This window comes from Podarcis vaucheri, assembly GCF_965113315.1.
Source record: "Podarcis vaucheri genome assembly, chromosome: 7".
Classification (NCBI taxonomy): Eukaryota; Metazoa; Chordata; class Lepidosauria; order Squamata; family Lacertidae; genus Podarcis; species Podarcis vaucheri.
In genome coordinates this window covers 30,450,675-30,474,303 of record NC_138765.1, presented here as the reverse complement: position 1 = coordinate 30,474,303, position 23,629 = coordinate 30,450,675, and the positions used below count along the sequence as shown (strand labels likewise).

The following is a 23,629-nucleotide window of genomic DNA, read 5'->3' as shown; positions in this document are numbered from 1 at the left end:
ATTCTATGATTCTATACATTTCAGTTTGAGAAGTAAAAGTGTCGTTCTGTGGGTGTATTCAGACTTGGAGATGGTTGTGTTCATTTTCTTGGTTATACACTGTAAGCCTAGCACTTTTGCTCCAGCTTCTAACATTCCCTTGGAACTGTGCCCTTTTGATCGATACACCACCATGTTGCACTAAACTCCATTCACACCAGAGTACCGTACATGGTGTGACATTACAGAGGAAGTCATTGAGTGTCACCACCACCATATATGCACATATATGCTTCTGCTCACCCATGATAAACCCATGAAAATGGTGGGAAACTGTATGCTGCAATACCACCTCAAAATTCATCATGTGAGTGGCTGTGGCCATGAAAACAGCAGGCAAATTATAGCACAAAGCTTCCACAATTTTCCAGGCTACAAGGGTTGCCAACATTTTTTGGGCGGGGGGGGGGGGAACAGCACACAAATGAATACTAAACCTCCACTAGATTTCCAGAAACAGCTTTTACTTTGTGTGAAAAATACAAAAATTATCAGGTAAGGAAATGTCAGGAATGGAATAAAGGGCTGTCTGAATGCCATCTAAATTTGGATGTGAGGCTTCTTTCAGTCCCTTTTATTGTTGATACAAATCTGGAAGGGAAACATCAGAAAAAGGAACTGAGTTGGGGCCCAGCTGATTGCAGGTGTTTTGATGATTGGGCGGGGGGCTTTTTGGTTACACACTTTTAAAGGCAACACAAGCAGGAAGTTGCTTTTTACATGCTAGTCTCCTTGCTGTATGCTTCTAAATTCTCTTAAATCCAAAACACCTAGCAATTTGGACTAAAACTAGAAGTAGAAAATGGTTTTCAGCCTGGGGGCCACATTACTTTCTGGGTAAAACTCCAAGAGCCACAGGTCAGTGGTGGACAGGGTCAGAGGCAAAAGTGGCTAGGCCAGTAAATGCTAATTTTGCCTTTGTGCAGTAGGCTAGTTTCTATACAACACTCTCTATCCACTACCCAGGCGAACAAGAGTCATTACCAGAATTCAAGGACACATTCCATACCCCTCGACCATACCCCTCCTGATTTGAGTGGGACATCTGGAATAGCAGAAGCCATCCCAGCTTCTGACTGGATCCTGGAATGTCCCATTTATCGGTCTCACACTCTCACATGAATCAAGTGGCTCGCACCAGAGCACCAAACCAAAAAACACTCTGTGCAGAGCCTAGAAAATTTTATTTTTCACTTCATAATTTATTTATTAAACTTTTTTATGATACGAGGTAAAAACTAATCGACATAAAAGCAAAAGCAGAAAAAGAAAAGAGAGAGTTGAGCATGGAAAAAGGGAAAAGAAAGAAAGAAGAAAGAAAGAAAAGAAAAAAGAAAAGGAGAAAAGGGAGAAAAAGAAAAGAAAAGGGCTTTAATAAAAATAATTATTCAACCCATTCGCTCATTTTTTTGGGCAACGAACTGCATTGCAAAATTTGGAGAAGTATGAAATCCAAAGGATAATTATGACCTGCACATTAGTCTGGGAGATGCAGTTCAGGTCAGTTTGATTCAGGAATTCACAGAAACCAATTTCCTCAAGCACCCATAACTGTTTGAAAGGCAGGGTACACTTGCTGAGACTCAGTCAACAAGTGTTGGTGGTGTTCTGTTGAACAGCAATAAAGTGGCATAGTCTTAGCCTTATGGCTAGTGTGGATATTCAGGTTTCTGGTGCCCAGTGATGGCTCAGATATCGTGCCACTAGACCAAATTACATGCTATGGTGGCTACATAACTATGCCTTTACTTACAGGGTGGTTGTTCTGCAAATTGGCAGCAGAGGGGTTCAGTCTGGATCAGGACTTTAACAAAGGGGTGGGGTGGCTCTAACTCTTTACCCTTTAGTGGTCCCTGGGGTGCCTGGTCATGCAATTTAAATTGGGGGGGTGGAGAACCTCCCAAGTTGTAGATGTGGGTGAGGCCTGTCCTTGATCAGGACTCTAGTGGGGCAAAAGAGTTAAAAACAGCCATTTTTAACTAGTATTTGCATTGTTTACGTTGCAATTTCTTGTATTTATTATATACCAGCTTGATATTTCACAATATATATTTCACAGTATATAAATACTTTAAATAATGTCCCACTCCATGCTATTGTCATAAGAAGAAGAAGAAGAGTTTGGATTTGATATCCTGCTTTATCACTACCCTAAGGAGCCTCAAAGCGGCTAACATTCTCCTTTCCCTTCCTCCCCCACAACAAACACTCTGTGAGGTGAGTGGGGCTGAGAGACTTCAGAGGAGTGTGACTGACCCAAGGTAACCCAGCAGCTGCATGTGGAGGAGCAGGTAATCGAACCGGGTTCACCAGATTACGAGTCCACTGCTCTTAACCACTACACCACACTGGCTCTCCATAATCTTCCCCCGATCACTAGCACTTGTGTTTGGGGTTGTTTTAACAACACACTTAAAGGAACAGAACATTTGGAACCTGCATTAGTTTGGCCCTGAGCCTCCAAGCACCTTTGAACCACTCTTGCCCATGGCATTTTCTTCTTCTAAATAAATGCTTCACCTCCTTTCTCTTTCATGGGCTCCCCTGAACCCGACACACATACTCACAAACAAACGCACTTTCTATTTTAAGCCTGGGAAGGAGAGAAACCTTTCTATCCCAAACCCAATTTCCTGCAGCTGCAAAGCAAGGGACAGAAATCGCATAGCCAGCCAAATCGAAATGAAAATGGTCTTCTCTCCCACCCCCTCCATCCAGCACATGCCTCTTGTCCTGACACACTCCATCCAGCCACCTGGCAGAGTGCGTGCCAAGAGATAAGTCTCTGGGGAAAAGTGGCCACAATCTTTTGACCCACTTCCTCATCTGAGTTTTGTGCAGAAAAAAAGAATAATGTCCTGGGAGCAGCAAGACAAAATAAAATAAAATGGAAGTGCACCACGGGGGGAAGAGGGAGTGAGGAAAAAAGAGAAATGCATGACTCACTTCCACAAGCTATTAAGAATAAGCAGAAGTGCACAGCTTCACAGATAAAAGTGAATATGTGCTTATATACTAAAAACACCCCTATTTTCCATGTGACAGGAGCCTCGGGGTTCCTCCAGACAGTTAAATAAATTGGAGTTCTTGTTATTAAATATACCAAGAAAAAAGCACACCAAGAACTCAGGCCAATGTAAGTTTCAATAGTGGGAGTGGTCCCTACTCGCAAATTAATAGTCAATTGTAACAAAAATTAATCCATTCAAAAGTATATATTCTGACAAGGATTACAAACTCAAACTCATAAAGATATGTATAACACAATAATTCGTTACAGAATTAGAGATAAGAGTTTATGAGTAGAGATAAGTTCATGTCAGTTCATAGTCAGATTCAACTTGAAGGTCTTTGTTTCAATCATTGAGCAAGTCAGACGTCAATTATGGATCAAAAACCAGTAAGTTCATGTTAGTGCATAGTCAACTATTGGCCTGAGTTCTTGGTGTGCTTTTTTCCTCCAGACAGTGACAGAGCTTCATGCTCTGGCTCTGGGGGTGGGCAGAGAGCTGGTGGGGACGTGGCTGACGCACCGCCCGGGGGCATGGCACATGTCCTGGGGGTGTGGCGCTGCCGGGGGTGGTGCCCCCCCGCCCCCATCTTCCTCCGCCAGTGCCTCCACAGGACCTGTTTACTGAGCATTCATCATGCTTTGCTTGCACAAAACTTTTGCAGAGGTTAGACAATATCCAGGCTTTCCTGTCTGAGGCAATAGTGCACTTCCCATTTCACCTCAAGCATAAAATGGGACACAACACCCCTGCACGCATACACACACACACACACACACACACACACACCAGCATGCACTCATCCATGCTGTGTTGAATTGGAAATAATTGTGCACCACAGCAGAAATTGAAGGGCAAGGTTAATTGAATAATAGAATCATCATAATGACCGCTCCCCGCTTAAAATGGGGGGCGCCCTTTGCGTGGACGCGTGCAGCTCCTAGATCTGGAGCGGCTCCAACAGCATAGGCTTGGCTTTGCCTTCCCTCAGGTGGGATACCTGGAGGTCTCCGCCTACCTCAGTCAGTTACCCAATCCCACCTGGGGGGAAGCGTTGCCAAGGAGACCAGGCCAGGTAGGGGAGGGATTACCTGCCCACACAATAGAGGGAGGATCTTACCTAGGAATCCTCACTTGGCTCCAGAGCTTCTACAGTTGGGGGTACCTTACAACTCTACAGTTCTACGATAAATCGTAGAACTGTAGAGTTGTAAGGTACCCCCAACAGCTGTCTGGTCCAACCCCCTACAATGTAGGAATTACAGCTAAAAAATCCCTGGCGGGTGGCCACATAACCTCTGCTTAAAAACTTCCAATGAAAGGGAGTCCACCACCTGCTGAGGGAGTCTGTTCCACTGTTAAACTGCTCTGGCCACCAGAAAGTTCTTCCTAATGTTTAGTTGGAATCTCCATCCTTGTAATATAAAGCATGGAGCAGCAGAAAGCACTAATACTAATTATATTTGAGATAGGGCTACTTAGCATCCAGGAGCTAATAACACCCAGAACAGGACTGTGGAAGAGCTGTGACTGGATTTCCAGGGTCTACTTTCTTAGCAAGTCTGTCTCATTCTTTCTCTCTCTCTCTCTCTCTCTCTCTCTCTCTCTCTCACACACACACACACACACACACACACACACACACAGCGCACTCATTTACATCAGACATGACCTTTTGATTTCTCGGGTAGAGTGTAAATTGCATGTCGCCAGCATAAAATATTAAATCCAATTTATATTTAATTATTGATGTTATTATGAATTCCATAGTAATGGAAGTGGGGGGAGAGTGAAAGAAACAAACCCTTCTTTCCCCTCCCCCTCCGCACAATGCCACCATTAAATAGCTTTGTTGCATTAGCAGTTTCTTGAGGTTAGATAACTTCTGAAAGGGCATGATTGATGGTTATGGGGAAGTTTGTAAATAGTCTTCCAGATATATTTTATATAATGATTGTGCCAATAAAAGAGATCAGGAGGCTTCTTACGGGACTGCTAATTATTTTGCGCAAGAGAAATGGTAGATATGGGTGGAAGAGAGCCCCCTCCCCCACGCAAATAATACGTGTTAACTCTTTTGACCCTCTACTTTGGCGGCTTTTGGCTTTGATGTCCTGATAGTCAAAGATGCGCTTTATGGAAACCATTGTGGGTTTTATTAAATGAAGTGTGTTGGGAAAGGGGGCGGGGAAGAGTGGGGAACCACACTAGTTGAGGGTTTTAACCAAACACTCAGCATTGCTCTGACAATGCTTTGACCAAAGGATTAATTGATCGATCCTGTCGCTACTTGATTAGACATCAATTTGCTCGCCCCAGTTAATTAATTAATTCATTTCCTATTGTGCTCTTCCACCCAGTTGGGAGTTCAGGACAGTGCGCAACATAAATTGAACGATCATCACAGGGTAAATTATCAAATTAAACCCATAACACCATTCAAATTCAAGAAATATCCTCATGACACTCCAGTCCCACCCATATAACTACAGTGGTACCTCTGGATGTGAACGGGATCTGTTCCGGAGCCCCGTTCGCAGCCCGAAGCGAACGCAACCCGCGTCCGTGCATGCACGTGACGCCATTTTGAGCGTCTGCGCATGCACGAGCGGCGAAGCCTGGAAGTAACGCCCTCCATTACTTCCAGGTCACCGTGGAGCGCAACCCGAAAATGCTTAACCTGAAGCTACTTCAACCCGAGGTATGACTGTATTGCGTCTCTGGACAATTAAATTTCCCAAAGCCTGGCTGAGAAAAGGATTTAGCTGGTGTCTGACGGGCAGCAATAAGAGCAGCAATTTGATGTCCTCAAGAAGGGAGTTCCAAAGTCTGGGGGCCACCACTGTGAAGGTCCTGTCTTGTGTAACTACTCCCAGTGGTAGTTGGTGACCATGGGGACTGATATGGCAAAAGACTGGAAGACCAATAGCAGATGGAGCCAGAGCCAAAGAGAGGCAGAGCCAACTAATTCTAGTATTGCCACTATCCACCTCGCCACTGAGTTTTACAAGGGGCAACATTCAGACCAAGAAAGAGGAAACTGAGGTTACATAATTGATTATTTCCACCCACTCCTGTTTGCATTGTATTTCATTTGTGTTGAAATTAATGTATCAGAATAACGTAACAACCACGTAACTTACATAACTGCAGTGGAATGGAAACAGAGCTGCAGGCTATCGAATGGAGAAACGATGCCTTCATGCATCCCTAATAGGAAGGAATTCATAACTGAAATAAATAAATAACTTTACTTGCACCCTCAAACAGAGTGTGTGCTTATGTGTGCACAAGCACCCAAGCCTGGCATTTAAGGCCTTACTCTTCTCTTATTGCCCTGTTCCAATGGGGGCACAAGAGGTGAAGGGAAAAGGAGACTTTAATGTGCAGCCTGTGTGCTCTGGCTGCAGACCAACCCTATGCTTTCTGGCTCCTGGAGGTGGTGAATGTGCAGGAAAGGACAGCGCTGGCTTATTTCACGGGAAGCCATGATTATAAGAAGCCCTTGCTTGGGATCTATTGCACCAGCTGCAACTCATTAAACCTTGATTTCTTCCAATCCCGTCATTGCCGGACGCCAAAGCATGCGGGGCGGCAGGATAAAATCAACAACCAAGCTAGGCTCAGGTGCCAAGCGGAAAGGGATTAGAGCCTGTTTGGGGGTTTTAAAGAAATGTTTCTTGTTTTGTTTTTTTGATGAGGGGTTTCTGAAATGTAAGTTTCAGCCAGCCAAATGTTGAGGGCTGGCGTTTCAACTTGCAGATGGGCAACAGTTTTTCAAGGGAGCTGAAAATGATATATGAGAGAGAGAAGACCGTGTACCCTCAAACAGAGTGTGTGCATATGTGCGCACAATCACCGAAGCCAGGCATTTAAGGGCTTACTCTTCTCTTATTGCCCTGTTCCAATGGGGGCACATGCAAGGTCCCCCAAAAGAAGACAAAGGAGGGCATAGGTTGGCATGAAAAATGTAGAGATGCCATTTTAGAGCTGCTACTCTAATTTAAATAGAAATACAAAAGATTTCACCATAGAAGGGAGAACATTCTGCGTCCAAGTGATGCAAATGTTTGATGGGCAGCTTCTGTCTTTTCATTCTAAGGGTTCTTTAATGCTAAGCCCATTGTGGACTGGACAGACCTTTATCACCTTTCAGAAAGGTGACTAGCAGTGGCTGTCCAGGGTTTCAGATAGATGACTTTCTCAGCCCTGCCTGCAGATGTCCGGGATTCAATATGGGACTTTCTGCACAAAAAGCAGACGTTCCACCACTGAGCTCTAGTCCTGCCCAATCTCTATTACCAGATAAGATGCTATTTTTTTACAGGACAGGAAGCTGCCTTATGCAATGTCAGACTAACAGGCCATCAGTAGTGTAGACAGTGACTGGCAGCAGCTCTCCAGGGACTCAGAGTGTCTCTCCAAACCCGACCTGGAGATGCTGAGATGACCTTCTGCATGCAAAGCTTCTCAGTTTGCAGAACACATGCAACCATTTATCCATCCAGCACTTCATGCCTGCAGTCCAGTGAACGCTGTGTTAGAGCCGGACCTGTTTTTCCCTGCTACAAGTCTGTCACTTTTCAGAAGCAAATTACCGAGACCTAGTCACGCATGCCCCAGCCCCTGCACTGCCCCTCTTGAGGCTTTTGTTAAAAGGCTATTCTATCCCAAGAGCCCAGCTCAATTGGCCTTTATGAATGAACTGCTGGAAAAAATGATCAATAAATGTGTCAGTCAGGTCGGGGAAACAACGGTAGTTTATTCTCCAGCCTTTGCTTACACAAAGCACAGTGTTAACCCTATTAGGGTTAGAGATTTCTTCAGGCCAAACAGCGCATTGTTGTCTAAAAGTTTTCCTTATTTGTTTTAAAAAACAAAAAAGCCACAGAGGGATGTAATCAAGAGGCTTTGCAGGGGGGCATGACAGGGTGTGTTCCTAGATTCCCTACCATCTCAATATCTGAGTGGGTGTTTGGGCCCTCAGTTGCTGTGGTTACAGCCACCATCTTTATTTCCCTGAAATGCGAGAAGTTCTGGTTCCAGTGCATTATGGGTAAAAACAAAACATGGCAGCTACCATTTATTTTCTGGCAATTCCCCTCGGGCTGGTTGGTTGGGTTTTCACCCACAATGCAAAAAATTCCAGTTTGGGCACATTGCTATGCTTTTGTGGTAGCGGTCACTTCCCATACATGTGTATATGATAATGATGATGATATTTATTATTTATACCCCGCCCATCTGGCCGGGTTTCCCCAGCCACTCTGGGTGGCCTCCAACAAAACATGATGCCCCATAATGCTTGACTTCTAGGGTCTTGTTGGTGACCATGAGCTACTCATAACCCAACTAGGCGAATTGGAGGTGGGGGTTCAAATGCCCAGTGCATACATCAGCAGAGGGCACAGCCAGCTACCCATGGATGCCACCGCTTACTAGGGTGGGCATGTGTCCTAGAGGGCATTTCTCTATTTAAAGGAATCCTCTACAGCTGTCCCATCCAAGTACCATTTAAAGATAAAGAACCCTAAAAAGGGAAAGCAGGAGGGGGCTTGAAGTAGCTGCCCAATAACAGCAGCATATGAACAACAGTCTGTGCAGGCACCCAGTCTTCCCCACTATGTCAGATGGATTGTATTTTGAGTTGGAATATAGCCTTTATATTAACATATTGCATCAAGGGAAGCCATAGTACCACTCTATTCTGCTTTGGTTAGAACACACCTGTAATACAGTATCCAGTTCTGGGCGCCACAGTTTAAGAAGGCTACTGACAAGCTGCAACATGTGCAGAGGAGGGCGATGAAGATGATCTTATAAGGAAGTTGGAAGAACTAGGTATGTGTAACTTGGAAAAGAGGAGACTGAGAGGAGATATGATAGCCTTCTTCGTATATCTAAATGGGAGTCACATGGAAGATGGAGCAAGCTGCTCTGGAAGCTAGGACCGAAACCAATGGCTTACAAGTTACAAGAAAGAAGATTTCAACTAAACACCAGGAGAAATTTTGTGACAATAACAGCCTTTTGACAGTGGAGCAGACTCTCACATGAGGTGGTATTCTCTCTTTCCTTGGAGGTTTCTAAGCAGAGGTTGGATGGCCATCTGCCATGGATGCTTTAGGGGAGATTCCTGCATTGCAGGGGGTTGGACTAGATGGCCCTTGGGATCCCTTCCAACTCTCCAATTCTATGTTTCTATATACATTAGCATTAGCAAATGTTATGCAGAATGTCCTCCCTCTCTCTTGGGACTTCATAAGCAGCCACTCTGCAGCTGTGGCCAGGCCTTACAGGGTTGTTGTCAGGCCTATTGAGATAATGCAGATGGCGCACTCAGGAAAACACTTATACACACTGCATGTGCTATTTAATATATCCAGAGAACTGTGCCATTTACAAGACATAAAGGAAAACTGTAAATTTAAAAGTGCTGCCGTAAGCCAAACCACGACTTTCTCTCTCCCCTTCAGCAATTAGACCTTTCTCCAGCTTTCCAGATGGCCCCGCTCTGCTCCGACGAAGGAATTCGGTTGCGATTCTCACAGGGGAGAGGAGGCATGAAACAATCCCAGCTCAGATTTACTCTGGCATCCGCACAGAAGCCGCTCCAGTGTCATTGCGCCACTTCTCGCCTTACTCTATCCAGTGCAGGGCCGGCCGACCCTCGCCTGGCTCACAAGGCCTACGTCAAGTGGCGAAACACAGTTCCATTCCACTTGGCCAAGAGCTTGATTATGTTATTAATTAAAGCAAGATGCCAGGCCTGGAAGATTTATTTTCTTTTCCAGATCTTTAGCCATAAACGCCACTTGGGGAGCTCAAAAGCTCATGTCAGATTCCATCAGACTCTGAAGGGGCTTTTTGTTCCTGGCTGAGTGCTCCCCACCCCCCAATTTCGGACGGCCCCTCCTTACCCTTCCCAGGAAGGAAGCGAGTGTTGTGAGACGCCTGCTCAACTTCCTCCTATTTCTGCGAACGGCACCAAACATTTCTAAGAAATATGCATCAACATTTCTTACTCTGAAGCACAGGGGTGAAGGTGGGGATGGGTTGGCTTCTATTTCTCTCTCTCTCTTACAATCTCTCTCTCTCTCTCTCTCTCTCTCTCTCTCTCTCTCCCACTCAGAGAGATGGGGATTTAGAAAGCAGCACTGTTCACAGTGGGTAGAGTTACCAGCAAACCCTCTATTAATACTCTTCTGCTATGTTGAAGCAGAGGTGGGCAACCAATGGCCGGGAGACTGAATATGGCCCTCCAGGCATGTTTGTCTGGCCCTTGGAACTCCCCTCAGGCTACCTTCCCCCTCACTGGCTCTGCCGACTGCTGACACAGGCCCTTGCAAGGTTCCCAGGAGGACACGTGGCTGTAAGGCTGAAAAAGGTTCCCGACTTCTGTTTTAAAAATTTCTGTCTTCTTGGAAGACAGGGAAATGATTTGCCCAGATTGCAATCAGCTACAATGGGGGCTGGGAAGTCAATGCACTATCACTGGGAACTTGCCTAGCAAGACGATGAGAAGTGGTTGAAATTATCAAAATAATTAAGCAATATGGTCAGGGTAAGGGAAGGAAGGCAACTTAATAATAGTTTCACTGAAAAATTGAGAGTCATTATGTACTGATGCTACAAGATGGAAGTCAATATTACTGAACCACACTGTTGGGAGCATTGTTATTATAACTCTGTATGCTATATTTGCACTAGATTGTCATCACACCATTTGGACACAAGTGTGGTTTTGACCTGGACACTATACTTCTGTTGATGTAGCCTAGAATAGCATTGACTTTTTTGCTGCTGCATCACACTGTTGACTCATTTGTGTTCTACTAAGATCCCTAGATCATTTTCACATGTACTGCTAGTAAGCCAGACATCCCCCACTGACAGAGCCTGCCTCATACACATTCTGGCACCATATCACCTCTCACCTGGAACCTGCTCCCCCTCCATTAAAAGTGTGCATAATGTGCCAATAGACAATAGAAGTAGTGATCATTGTTAACTTTATGCCTAATCCTGTGATCTGCTGATTGATTTAAGATCAGTGCTGGTTGGTTATTCATCATTTTATGTGCTTTATTTCATATAATGAATTGACATTTTAAAATGAATTATGGACTCTGCTTTGAGACCAAGTGCTATAGGGGCAGGTTATAAATATTTTAATACATGAAATAAATAAGTGATCAACTCATAGCTTTGGTGTGCATTTGATTTATTGGTGGACTGTAGTGCTGGATTTGTTTGGTTATCTCTGATATACCCCAAAAGTAATCTTATTGACTGTTACTTTTCAAAGGCTGTCTCCTCCCATTAGGGCCTTCTCTAGACATCTAGAGGCCCAGTATGAAGCAAGAAACAATTCATACCCCTCTCAAGTCCACATGCATTGCATGCAAGGCCAGCTGTCATGCTGATGCTAGAACCCAAAGAGAAGGCTGGAGGAAAACTGCTGGACCACAGGCAGCTCCAAATGAGCAACTTGCTCCAACAAATGTTGTCTCCAAGCTCCCTCATCCAGGTCCACTCTCTTGAGAGAACTTCAAAGCCTTCCATGGCCAAGCCTTTGGCCTAAAGATGGAAGCCAGTGTGGTGTAGTGGTTAAGAGTGGTAGACTTGTAATCTGGTGAACCGGGTTCGCATCTCCGCTCCTCCACATGCAGCTTCTGGGTGGCCTTGGGCCAGTAACACTTCTTTGAAGTCTCTCAGCCCCACTCACCTCACAGAGTGTTGGTTGTGGGGGAGGAAGGGAAAGGAGAAGGTTAGCCGCTTTGAGGCTCCTTCGGGTAGTGATAAAGCAGGATATCAAATCCAAATCCAAATCCAAACTCTTCTTCTCCCTTCCATAGCCCCCATCCTGGTGTGCCCAAAGCACTACTGGACAGGTGCAGGAAGCATCTGGTTCTTCAGGCTCAGGCAAAGGTATCTGTGAGGGTCCAGGGGGAAGCCGTATCTGTTATAGTGATGCAAATATGCTTTGAATGTATGGTGTGGATCTGAAGTTCCTGGTAGGGGTCTCTCCTAGCCATACCTGGAGATGCCAGGATTTGCACCCAAGACCTTCAGCATGCAAAGCAGATGCTCTGCCACTGAGCTTCCTTGAAATGTGTATTATGCTCACATGTCCTTCTTCCTCAGACATTCTAGCACTGAGCTACACTCCTTCCAAAATATGTATTTAAATATGTTTTTATGTATGTACCTAATATGTATTTAAATATTATTTAGATGTGTGTTTTCTCTCAAGATAACAATCTAAATCTGTATTTTCGTATGCTTAAACTGCTGAGGATGATGACACAACATTCCAAGAAGTGCATTCCTGGTAGGCAGCTATAATGGGAAGCACGAATTAGTCCAAGAGCTGCAGATCAGGTCATTTCATGCAGAAACTCACAAAGATCCAACTCTTCAAAGACCCCTAACCTTCTGAAGTCACAGGATTGCCATTTCTTTTTCTTTTCAGAGATATAATCCAGGGGTTGGCAAAGTGGTGAAGTAGAATGGGGGCTGGAAAGTTCAGGAGAAAGGCAGGGTTGGGTTTTTTCATTGCAAAATTCCCCTCCAGCCACATGCGATTTCCCATTTAACGACTGGGAAACACTGCTGGGGCTGGGGGGGGGCACTTGTGCAATAGTGGCTCGTTCAGAATGGTGAGTGGATGGAGATAGAGAGTGGCAGTTACCTGTACTCTCTTTCTCCCTCTCTTGCAAAACATCTAGATCAAACAAAACCATAAGGCCCTGCTAATGGACTCCAAAACCTGTGTTTTGGTGCCAAAGCCTGAGATTTAGAAACCCTGCATTTATATTTAGGAAAGCAGCAATACAAGAGAGGTCCAGGGCTGTGCCGCTGCACCAGCCACTACTGGGAATAGCCTACTGGGAATAACGGCAGAGTGCAGGAGATGCTTGAGCTACAAACAGGCATTAGCGTAGGATTGGCCTTCCAGAATCACATGATTTCAGCCAGGGTCAAGTGATGCTGGTCTACGCAGAGGCAGACTAGCTGCTCCAGCACCCAGAGCGGTGCACATGCTGTGCACCTGGGGGCAGGGCCATGGGAGCGGGGCGATCGTCCCAGGGGGCAAGATGCCCATGGGGGTGGAGCAAGCTGCCCATGGCTTCCTGGGTGGGGAGGAGAAGGAGCCGTGCCGCTTTGCCAGTAGCCTTCCTCCCTTCCCTCTTCCTTTTGACAGCTCAGGGGAGGATTCCCAACCCCCCCCCCGGAAGCTGCCCGGGAGCGGGGGGCAACAGTGCGCTGCCCGCCCACGACTCCCAAGCCTCCCGAGCTGTCAAAATGAAGGGGCAAAGGGGGAAGGTCGCCGGCAAGGCAGCACAGTTCCGCCCTTTTCCCCAATAGCTCGGGGTAGGCTTGGGAGTCACGGGCAGGCAGCGCACCGAATGTCACCCCCTCAGTGATGACACACGAGGCAGACCACCCCCACCGCCCCCCTTCCTCCGCCCTTGGGTCTACAGTGTTCAAGTCACATCTCGAACTTCCTGCAGTCCCCCTCCTCCAAATAACGGCTCAGGAAGCAGTGACTCAGCCTTCCTAGGAAGCATATACAGTGGTACCTTGGGTTAAGAACTTAATTCATTTTGGAGGTCTGTTCTTAACCTGAAACTGTTCTTAACCTGAGGAACCACTTTAGCTTATGCGGCCTCCCATTGCCGCCATGCAATTTCTGTTCTCATCCTGAAGCAAAGTTCTTAACCCAAGATACTATTTCTGGGTTAGTGGAGTCTGTAACCTGAAGCGTACCACTGTATTGTTACACACCACCCCAATCTCCAAGCAGTAAGATATTCTAGGGATTCCAGTATTTGCCCAGAGTTCAGTGGTTTCTTTAAAATATATGGCCTTGTTTACACATACCGTATATACAACCTGAGCATAGGATGGAGGGGCTCACAGCATGAACACCCCAAAAGATATTGTCTCTCCATTAGTCACAGCTTTGGATCCAGCACAAAGCAAGCATGTCTCTGTGTCTCCAGCCTGCTTCCCGCTCAGCTCACGCATACAAGTCTCTGGCTTTTGTTCTCCTGTCTAGCAGTTATGTGAGGGGTGGAAATGCCCACCCATTTGTTGTATGGCAAAAAGTATCTTATTTGCCAATCGTGGCACTTAACTCGGCAACCAAAGTTGTTACCTAGACAAAGGAACTGGTTTGGCAAGCTGGGTCGGATACAGTCTACCCCCAAAGATATAGAATCTCAAGAACCGGAAGGAACTTGAGGCATCATCCAGACTGAGCCCACCAAACTCATAACAATATGTATATCAGCTGTCACCAACCAGATGTTTTGGACTGCAACTCCAGTTTGGACCACATGCTAGCTAGATACATTGGGACTAAGAAATGTAGTCTGAAACATCTGGAGGCCACCAGGTATCAGAAGTGACTGGTGCCCATTGGGCCTGGTGAGGCAGAAGGCAGGAAGCCCAAAAGTAGGTGCAGCTGGACATAATGAGACATTCTAGTTTTTGTCTGTTAATTCTAGTTTTATCCCCATCCTTCTTCTGAGAGTTCTACAAAGCCAACGCTGAGGCTAAGGAGGAGGAGGCAAGCACACAGGTCCAGTCACCGGACTACTTATGAGTAAGAAGACAGGCAGGTAGGCTTGGAGGAATTAATAATGAGGTTGGTGAAGCAGTGCCCCATTTTCCCTGATGGAACACCTCCCACTGCCAGGCCGGTGAAGGCTGATGCAGAAGGATCTCTGCGTGCAAGGATCTCCACATGCAGAGTCAGTTTCTCTGCCAAACAAACACTTGGTATCGCCAACAGATGCCAATAAATTTGCATGGATGTTTGTATCATTTGGGAAAGGCTATTTTCCCTTTCAGCCGCTTCCCTGCTCTGCCTATCAGGTGATCTATCAGAGTATTACTTCACCAGAACAAGAATCATAACCATGTATGTCTGTTAAAGGAAATGGAGAGTCTAGGGTAGAGGGTCAAATGCAATTAAGGAATCAATGTTAGCAAATGAGCAGCACATCCAGAAAGACTCGTTTTGTTTTAATGAACTCAGTCGAAAGCATCCAGGGCAGGGGGCTTCATTTAATTGAATAAAAGTCTGTTGCTTGAATGGGACAGACTTCCCCATCTTCTTCCCACTGTAGCACCGGCACATGTCATCACTTGCAAAGAGGCATACAAGAACTGAAATCTGGAGGCTCTGTGTTGCATAAGGGATGGCATTTAAAAACAGCCACTCCAAATTGCAGCTTCCAAAGATATGCAGTTGTACCAACTCACACCATTGCAGGCATGCTTATTTTCATCTCACCAAAGGAATTTAAGTGCCATGCACTCATTGGTTTCAGTGGGTAGACTTGAAGGCCATCTGAGTGCAGCAGAGGGTCCTTATCCACTGCAGATTGGCTACAACGGGGAAACCTCGTGTCCAGCTCTCAAAGTCCTCGGTCTACCACCTGTGACAGATTTGCCAGTCCCTAAACAAGATGCAAAAGCAGAGGTGCCCAACACCTCTCCCAAAAGCAAAAAAGGAACAGTGTTTTACCAGGGACAAGTGCAAGGAAATAGGAGGTTGTTGCTGTGAAATAGGGGGAACTGGAGTGTATTTACAGAGGTCCAATTGCTCTTCACCTGTGACCTGTAGCACACTGACCCCCAGACATTCAAGAAATTCAAAAGCTGCTTCGTGGAAGTAGCATTTTACTTTCAGTCATCATGAATTTCAGGTACCCAGACTGGGCCACAAGAAGGGGCCCCTCCTTTCTCAGCAAAAATGATCAATCATAGTCAATTCCCATTTTTAAAGAAGCTGCATGGAAGCTAGTGGCTGGCCCCCAGCTGTCTTTTTAATATTTATTGACAACTAGAGTGTGTTTTTGACATAGATATTGGTAGAAAACACAAATGCAAAGAGAGCAATCATTAGGTGCTGCTTTGTCTTTGTTTTTTTCAGTTCAGTTTTGTGGAAACTAAAATGCATGTTGTTGTTGTTTTAATGCTGCATTCCGCTCGCTCTCAATCGTTTTTGTCAAAGCTGCCTTGTACCCAAGCAGGAAAGTAAATGATGTGGTCATATTTTCAAGAAAAGGGGTAGGGCAAGGTAGGGGGCAGGAGAGAGAAGTTCACAAACTAGCTCTTATATGCCATTAGAACAGGCCAGGGGGAGGTGGCCCTTTGGATAGCGTGTGGGTTCCCATCTCTAGTGATCCATTAGAGTAAGTTTTCGTTTGGCACAAACAAATGATTGCTGTCAGTTTCTGGAATGTGCTGCACCAAGAGTAGTAGCTACACATTAACAGGTGGCACAGAAAGGCTGAGTTCACAAAACAGTATGTCTCATGTTGCTGTTGGCATCCGTCTGTCTTTAGCGACAATGGAGTGCGCCTCTTGGGGCAGGGGGAGTCAAAGCGCTGCGATAGCAGCACTGAAGTGACCTCCCCAGGTCGCAAGCCTGGGCAGTGAGTATGGAGGTCCTGGGATGCCCAGATGACAAGACCTGGCCTTCCTGATGTGGACCAAAGGAAAGCCGAGCAATACATTTGGCACCAGCTTGGCTGCAGGAGTTGACAGAAGAAGGCATACAAGGCTCCATCCAACTGTCTTAGGGACTCCACACCAGATTTGTGTAGGGTTTACTCCTTAGCCTTTTCTTCTCCCAAAGATATCCCACAAGGCATCAGAGGTTTAGGATCAGAGTCTTTCTTTTCCTAGATGGACTACCTTCTCATGCTGATGAGCCCCAACTGCCCATCACTTCCCTCTACAGCATGTGCATAAACCACCTTCTGGAACACTGGACCCAGTATTGGTCTCATCTGCTCAATCTGCCAGAACCTGTCTTCACATGCAGGGGAAGTTCCTAATTCACCAAGGGTTTCAGACCCATCGGCTACCCTCACCTGGTTTAGCCAGTCAGATAACCATTTTGCAGGTGTGGCCACTGTTGCATGCTGACAACTTCTAGGAGCCACAAGTGAGAGCTGAGTGCAGGGTGGGCACCAAAATTGGCCAAACTACCCCAGAAGAAACATGACGTGTCCCCCACCAGTGGTACTATCACTCCTCTAACACTCCATACAACCCGTGTGTATAAACACAACATTCAAAGGTTTTTCTCTCCCACTCTCGCCTCCTTTATTCAGACACTTAAAATACTCAGAATTAAGATCTTTTTCAGCCTAGGGGCCATATCCTCATAGTGGGTGGGGCCAAATGCAAAAGAGGTGAGATAAACAAATGTGAATTTTATCCTTAGGACTGTAAGCTAGTTTCTAACACACACAACTTAGTATCCTCCATTCAGTCAAGCAAGAAGCATTCTCGGAGTTTAAGGGCAGCTTCCAGCCAGGCAAAAACACTCACGGAAAGTGTGGCTTGAGGGGGTGGCCTGGGTCCTTGCCCTAAATGAAGAGGAATCAGGGTGATGACCCTGACCTCAGAGCTCGGTAAATGATCCAGTGTAAAGAGCAAGCCTCCTTTGAATGGAGCCTTTTGTCCATTTACTCTGAAACAACTTTCTATATTTGAAGGAGATGCTGGAAATCAAAGGCTCAAAGCTCCTTAGTGTGGCCACTTAGACTGCCAAGAGAGTGGACCACAGAGGGCATCTGTTTGCATAAAATTGGTGTCTTCCTTATATACATACAAATGTAAGGCTGTTGTCACGTTGCAGTTGGCCAGGTGTGGAGAAAGGGGGTTGGCAAAGGGGCAAGTAGGGTTGGCGAATGGAACGAGCAGGGGTGGCAGACCCATGTGCTTGTGTGTGTCTCTGTATGTATCATAAGTGCAATTTTATAAATAATTACAATTATTTAAATAGAAGGACAATACATCACACCATAGTGAAGATGACTGACCTGGTGGCCTGGGTGTGACTGCTCAATCTGCTGTCCAGGTGCTGCAACCTGTCGATGGGCAACTACTTCAAGCTCTTTGTCCCACTCCACACTCCCTTCTTATGGTTCTTTATAAATAGGACTTGGACCATGCAGCCCTTCAAGTAGAAGACTACTTTCAAAGAGAGGACTGTCCTCTGTAAAGGAGGGCACATGGTCACCCTAATCCTCATTCATGGTCCAAATCCTCCAGAATCTTCACACATACAAGTGTGGCCTCTGCAATATTTAATAGATGCTTAAGGGTGTTTTTTGGTTCAAAGGGTGTGTGTGTGTGTGTGTGTGTGTGTGTGTGTGTGAAAAATAAGTAGTAGTAGTGAAAAGGCAGCAGAGGAGATAAACCCGAGATTTATTGTTTTATTTTACTTTTGTGGTCACAGGGGTTGTTTATGACCTTGGCCTAATAACTCGCAAACCAAAATCCACATTGATCTGAGGGAAGCATTACATTATCCTCCCCTTGGTGCCTGGAGAGTTTACTCTCCTTTCGCTCATTTCCTGTGACACAATGCCCCCAACATGAGGGTGGGGAGGGCCCAATCTGTGTTACTGTCCTGCAGGCACACAGCAGGCGCAAGAAAAATATTTGTGCCTGGAATTCTGAGTGCCAAAGAAACAGTTTCGTGCAACCAAGTGCTATGTTGTTGTTGTTATCCCACCCCAGGCACTGTGGACATGAAGAGCAAGAGGGTCTTCTGAATGAACAGCCATGTTGGATCATGCCAAAGGTCCACCATCTCCTGCATTCCATTTCCATCAGCTGTCACTCATCTCCTCCATGAATGAAAACAGGAATACAATCTTTTACACCATTATTATGGTGCCAAGAGTTACTATCCAAGTCATAATACAAGGGGTGGGAGACCATATTTAGCCCAAGAGCCGCATCCCTTCATGGAAATCCTTCCAGGGGTCACATGCCAGTGATGGGTGGAGCTAAAGGCAGGGGGGCAGAGCAACTATTTATTTATTTATTTATTTATTTGGAAATATATATGCTGCTTAACATTTTAGGACTTGTTCTTATTGTAAAGTTCAATAAGCATTTGAGGAATTTTGTACTGGACATTTTCACTTAAAAAACAAACAAACTTTTAACTGATTTTACCTCTTCGTATTTTATCCTGTTAAGTCTAGAGATGGGAAGGCCTGGGGGGGAAACTGAAAAATTGGGGTGGGGGTCAACCAGGGTTTTTTCCAAAGCCGTTTTTTCCAGAAAAAAATGAGGGGGAAAACCAGTTTGATATAGTTTGAATATTCCACTTTTTTCCAATTTTTTCCAGAAAAAACCTGGGTTTCCGCCCTATTTTTCTGGGTTTTCCCCAGGCCTTCCCAACTCTAGCTAAGTCTCTTTGGGACTTTTCTTTTTGTATAATACAATTAAGAATAATATTTTTTGAAAATCTCTAAGCAGTTTACATTTTTTTAAAAAGAATACAACAATGGCAATCAATAAAACTTTCTTAAAAACAAGCTGAAAACTGTGTCGTCCATAAAGCCGAGACATTTACGAAATGGAGACTTAGGTGTCATGGTGCAAGAACAGGCTTCTTGGGTAAACACACGTTTTTAAGAGGTTCTTAAAGGCCACTACTGTCTCCACCTCACAAATTACCTGAGGGAAGGCATTCCAGATTTGACTCTTACTTTTGTGCAGAAGGCCACACTCCATCCACACACACCCCACACATCACAGCATCCAGGCAAACAAAAGGCATTGTCACAGTTCAAGGACACATTTCAATCAGGCAAAAGAGCTAGAGGAAGGAATGAAGGGTCCCAGGGGCCAGACAGAGGAGTCCAAGGGCCACATTACCTTCATCATGTCCAGTTTGGTTTGTGTTTCTTCCTCTCTATTATTAAATGCAGGAGCTCAAGTTAAATATTTAGGGTGGAATCCAATGTAGCGCTAACTCCCCTCTTCCGTCAACACAAAGATTCCTGCTTGCACAACAGAACACCCTCTGTGCACCCCCTAAATCTGTTCTGGATTTTCTCTCCAGCCTGCAGCTTTTCCCTCTAGGCCACATCACAGCAAACTCTGCCCTCAAACTTAGGCTTTGTCCATTTAACTATCTAAGAGCTGGAGGGGCTCCATCCATTTGTCATCTGGCATAGAGCCCCCTTTCCGTCAGTCTCTTAGCGATCCATCTCCCAGGCTGGCCTGGCTATTCCTTGACTCAGTGTTGGATCTAGGAATTAGAAGGGGGCCCAGGCATTCAGCCTAGCCCTTCCCCCCTGCCAAAACTCATAACAATATACTGGAATTGAACCATTTTTGACATAATGATGAACCCAAATTAGAGCAGGACCAAAATGTTAAAGGATTTAACTCTCTGCTTGGATTGCATCATAGAGTCCTAAACTCCGGAAAGAAGAGAGAAAGATTATGGGCATTTGAGTCCTTGCTGACTGCTACTGACATTCTATATTTCTGTGATATATACTGTAAATCTGCTTCATTTTAAATGCAGAGCTAATGCCTTTCGCCCCTCTTCTGCAGGAAACTCTGCAAGGTTCCGGCTTTTAAAAAGGAAAAGAGTTTTACCCACCAGAAGATGACGAGTGGTACTGCAAAGCAAAATCTCCACTCTCAAGCCACTTAGAGGCATCGCTCAGCAAAGCTCAAGAAGATCTTTAAATATCATAGTAATTTATCAGCAGCGATGGGGAGATGATCAAATATTGGCTAAGAAGGAAGAAAGGGCGGGTTGCAAGAAGCAGATTTGCTAACAATGCAAATAACTGCTCCCGGGAATTCACGCAGGAATCTGTGTAGTTTCTGTGCAGAGGTTCTCGATGCACATGTGTGAAATGCAGGCAAACATGCAGGCAAAAATGCAGGCAAACATGGAATGAAAATGCATTGGTGTCTCACATTTGGGAAAGGGCTCTAGTTCAGTGGGGAAGCATCTCTTTTGCATGCAAAAGGTCCTAGGTTAAATCCTCGGCATCTCCAGGTAAGGCTGGGAGGGAACTCAAGTCTGAAATCCTACAGAGCCACTGCCAGTCAGTATAGGCAACACTGAGCCAGATGGGCTTGCACCTCCTCTTCCTGTGCCTTGTCTTGTGCAAGCCATTCTGCTAGTGCAACTGGTACACAACTGAGATCCTTTAAGCTAGAGCTACAATGAATTCCTCCCAGGGTGCTGGATGAGATGGGCTTTTGGCCTGATCAACCCAGGACTTTTCTTAGAGGGACCACCTACTAAACATCAAGCCTACAGATAGGTTCAAACTTGGAAATTATGTTTGGGAATTAAATTATAATGCTGGCTGTAATTTAAGAAGAAATATATTTCCCCATAGCATGCGGGAGATGTGGCTCTAGAGATTAACTCTGTGGCTGCTCAGTCTGCTGCCCAGCTACAGCGGTACCTCTGGTTACAAACTTAATTTGTTCCGGAGGTCCGTTTGTAACCCGAAACCGTTCTTAACATGAGGTGCACTTTCGCTAATGGCGCCTGTTGCTGCTGCCACGCCGCCAGCGCGTGACTTCCGCTCGCATCCTGGGGCAAAGTTCGCAACCAGGAGCATCTACTTCCAGGTTAGCGGAACTCGTAACCAGAAGCATTCATAAGGAGGACAGTACGTAACACGAGGTTCCTCTGTACTGCTAAGAAAAATCCACTGTATTTCAATCAAAGCTGTATAATAAGCTATCCAGAGATGGTCAATTCACATGTGCAAATAATCACACAATGCTACAAGTTAATAAACGGGGCCAAAGCTGTTCCAGCCACAATGTGTTCTCTAAGTTTCTTGTGTGTGGGATGCCTGCAAGTTCAGTGTGAGGCCATGCAGGGATGGAGAACTTGGGGTCCTCCTGATGTTGTTGGACCCCAGCTACCAACAGCCCCAACACCCAAGACTGCCAATGATCAGGGATGATGAAACAAGATGGACATGGGTAACCTAGGCTTGGGAAGCTCTGGGCAGCGCATGGAGGTCCCGAGCCAACCTCTGCATAAGAGATATCATCTCCCCTTTCCCCCTTGCCATCCACATCCAATATGATAGATTATCATCATCTGAACTATCTGATCAGGGGCTTTAATATAATGCAATTAAGATCATCATTTTAAGGGCATTTAGCTGAAATTCAAAGCCAGTCCTGCAGTCATTTGGCTGTGAAGGCATTGATTTTGATCCCCTGCACTTTCTCATTTTCAACAGAGTACCACTGTAACCAGGTTAATTTTTGTTAAGCGCATCAGTCAGGGTCTTTTTGCTCCCCGGCCAAACGATTATGTGTCTGTGGGCTTTGAATGATTATAATTGCAGTCCAACGGGGGGGGGGGAGTCAGGATGTAATTTAAAGAGGTATTGACACCCCTCCCCCCAAAAAATAGGTAGATATTTATTTCTACTCACAATTTTCACTTGCTCTCTTCTCAAAGTTCTTTAGAGTTAAGAAAGCCAGTGAAAGCAGTCCAATGCCCCTTTTATCTTGTTGAACCTAAATGAAAGAGTAAAACAATGAGGAAAGGGTTATGGACACGCAAATCTGCCAATTTCCATTTCTTGCTCTCATTTTTTTGAAATTTAAGTTCAGTTCTCCACATTTCCACATTGGTTTGCAATTTTTCTTAAGTCCTCATAAAAATTCACCAGCACCAAAACCATTTTACACACACTTTAAAAGCACTTCTACTCAACATAACATTTATTAAAACTTTGATTTAAGGAGGCTGTGTGGTGCATTAGGCACAGGGATTTTTACTTCACCTTTGCTCAGTCATGGAGCTCAAGGCTACTTTCGAGATTAGCTGTATTTGGACGTTATGACAAACTGTGGTTTATTGTGACAATAAATATCCTTAGGCTTGGTGGGAGTGAGGGCTGTTAAACCTAAATCTATATCTATCCCTACCATAGTTTATCATGATATCAAAATGCAGTCACTGTGTGCAAATGAACCATTTCCCAAGCAATTTCTTTCAAAGTTCCCCAGTTCACTCTGATTATTTTATTACCCTGCTGAACCAAGCTCACAGCTAGGAAGCTTTTGTTGTAATATACAGTTACTACAGTTCATACAAGGGACGCAGGTGGCGCTGTGGTCTAAACCACAGAGCCTAGGGCTTGCCGATCAGAAGGTTGGCCGTTCGAATCCCCTTGACGGGATGAGCTCCCGTTGTTCAGTCCCAGCTCCTGCCCACCTAGCAGTTCGAAAGCACGTCAAAGTGCAAATAGATAAATAGGTACCGCTCTGTTGGGAAGGTAAACAGCGTTTCTGTGCGCTGCTCTGGTTTGCCAGAAGCGGCTTAGTCATGCTGGCCACATGACCTGGAAGCTGTCTGCGGACAAACGCCGGCTACCTCGGCCTATAGAGCGAGATGAGCGTGCAACCCCAGAGCTGTCTGCGACTGGACCTAACGGTCAGGGGTACCTTTACCTTTACAGTTCATACATGCTTGCATGAAAGGGTTAACCTGAGACCTGAACTCAAGTTACCAGAGTGGGTATGCAAGCTATCAGCTGCCTTTGCTCCCTCATTTCTCATTCTTTTTTCCTCTTTGTGCTTGGAACAAAGCAAAGAAGGAGCCATGTGGCTATGGCTCCCTGCAAGTGAACTGAATCTCTCCAAAAGGGAAATTTTATAGACTTCATTTTTGCTAACCAAAATATTGCATGATGCTTTTTGTAAGGAAGCCAAGTACTTTTCATTGGGAGTTGTTTGGAAAC

At 45.4% G+C, this 23,629-nt stretch overlaps 1 long non-coding RNA gene across 2 annotated transcripts in view; it reads right to left on the bottom strand.

The window, feature by feature from the left end:
* Positions 1 to 23,629, bottom strand: part of LOC309537382 — a 63,046-nt gene that overhangs the window by 37,095 nt on the left and 2,322 nt on the right. For both annotated transcript variants that reach the window (XR_014221850.1, XR_014221851.1), the window contains exon 2: positions 22,316 to 22,400. This is a non-coding gene — a long non-coding RNA (uncharacterized lncRNA). The remainder of the gene's footprint in view (positions 1 to 22,315; positions 22,401 to 23,629) is intronic.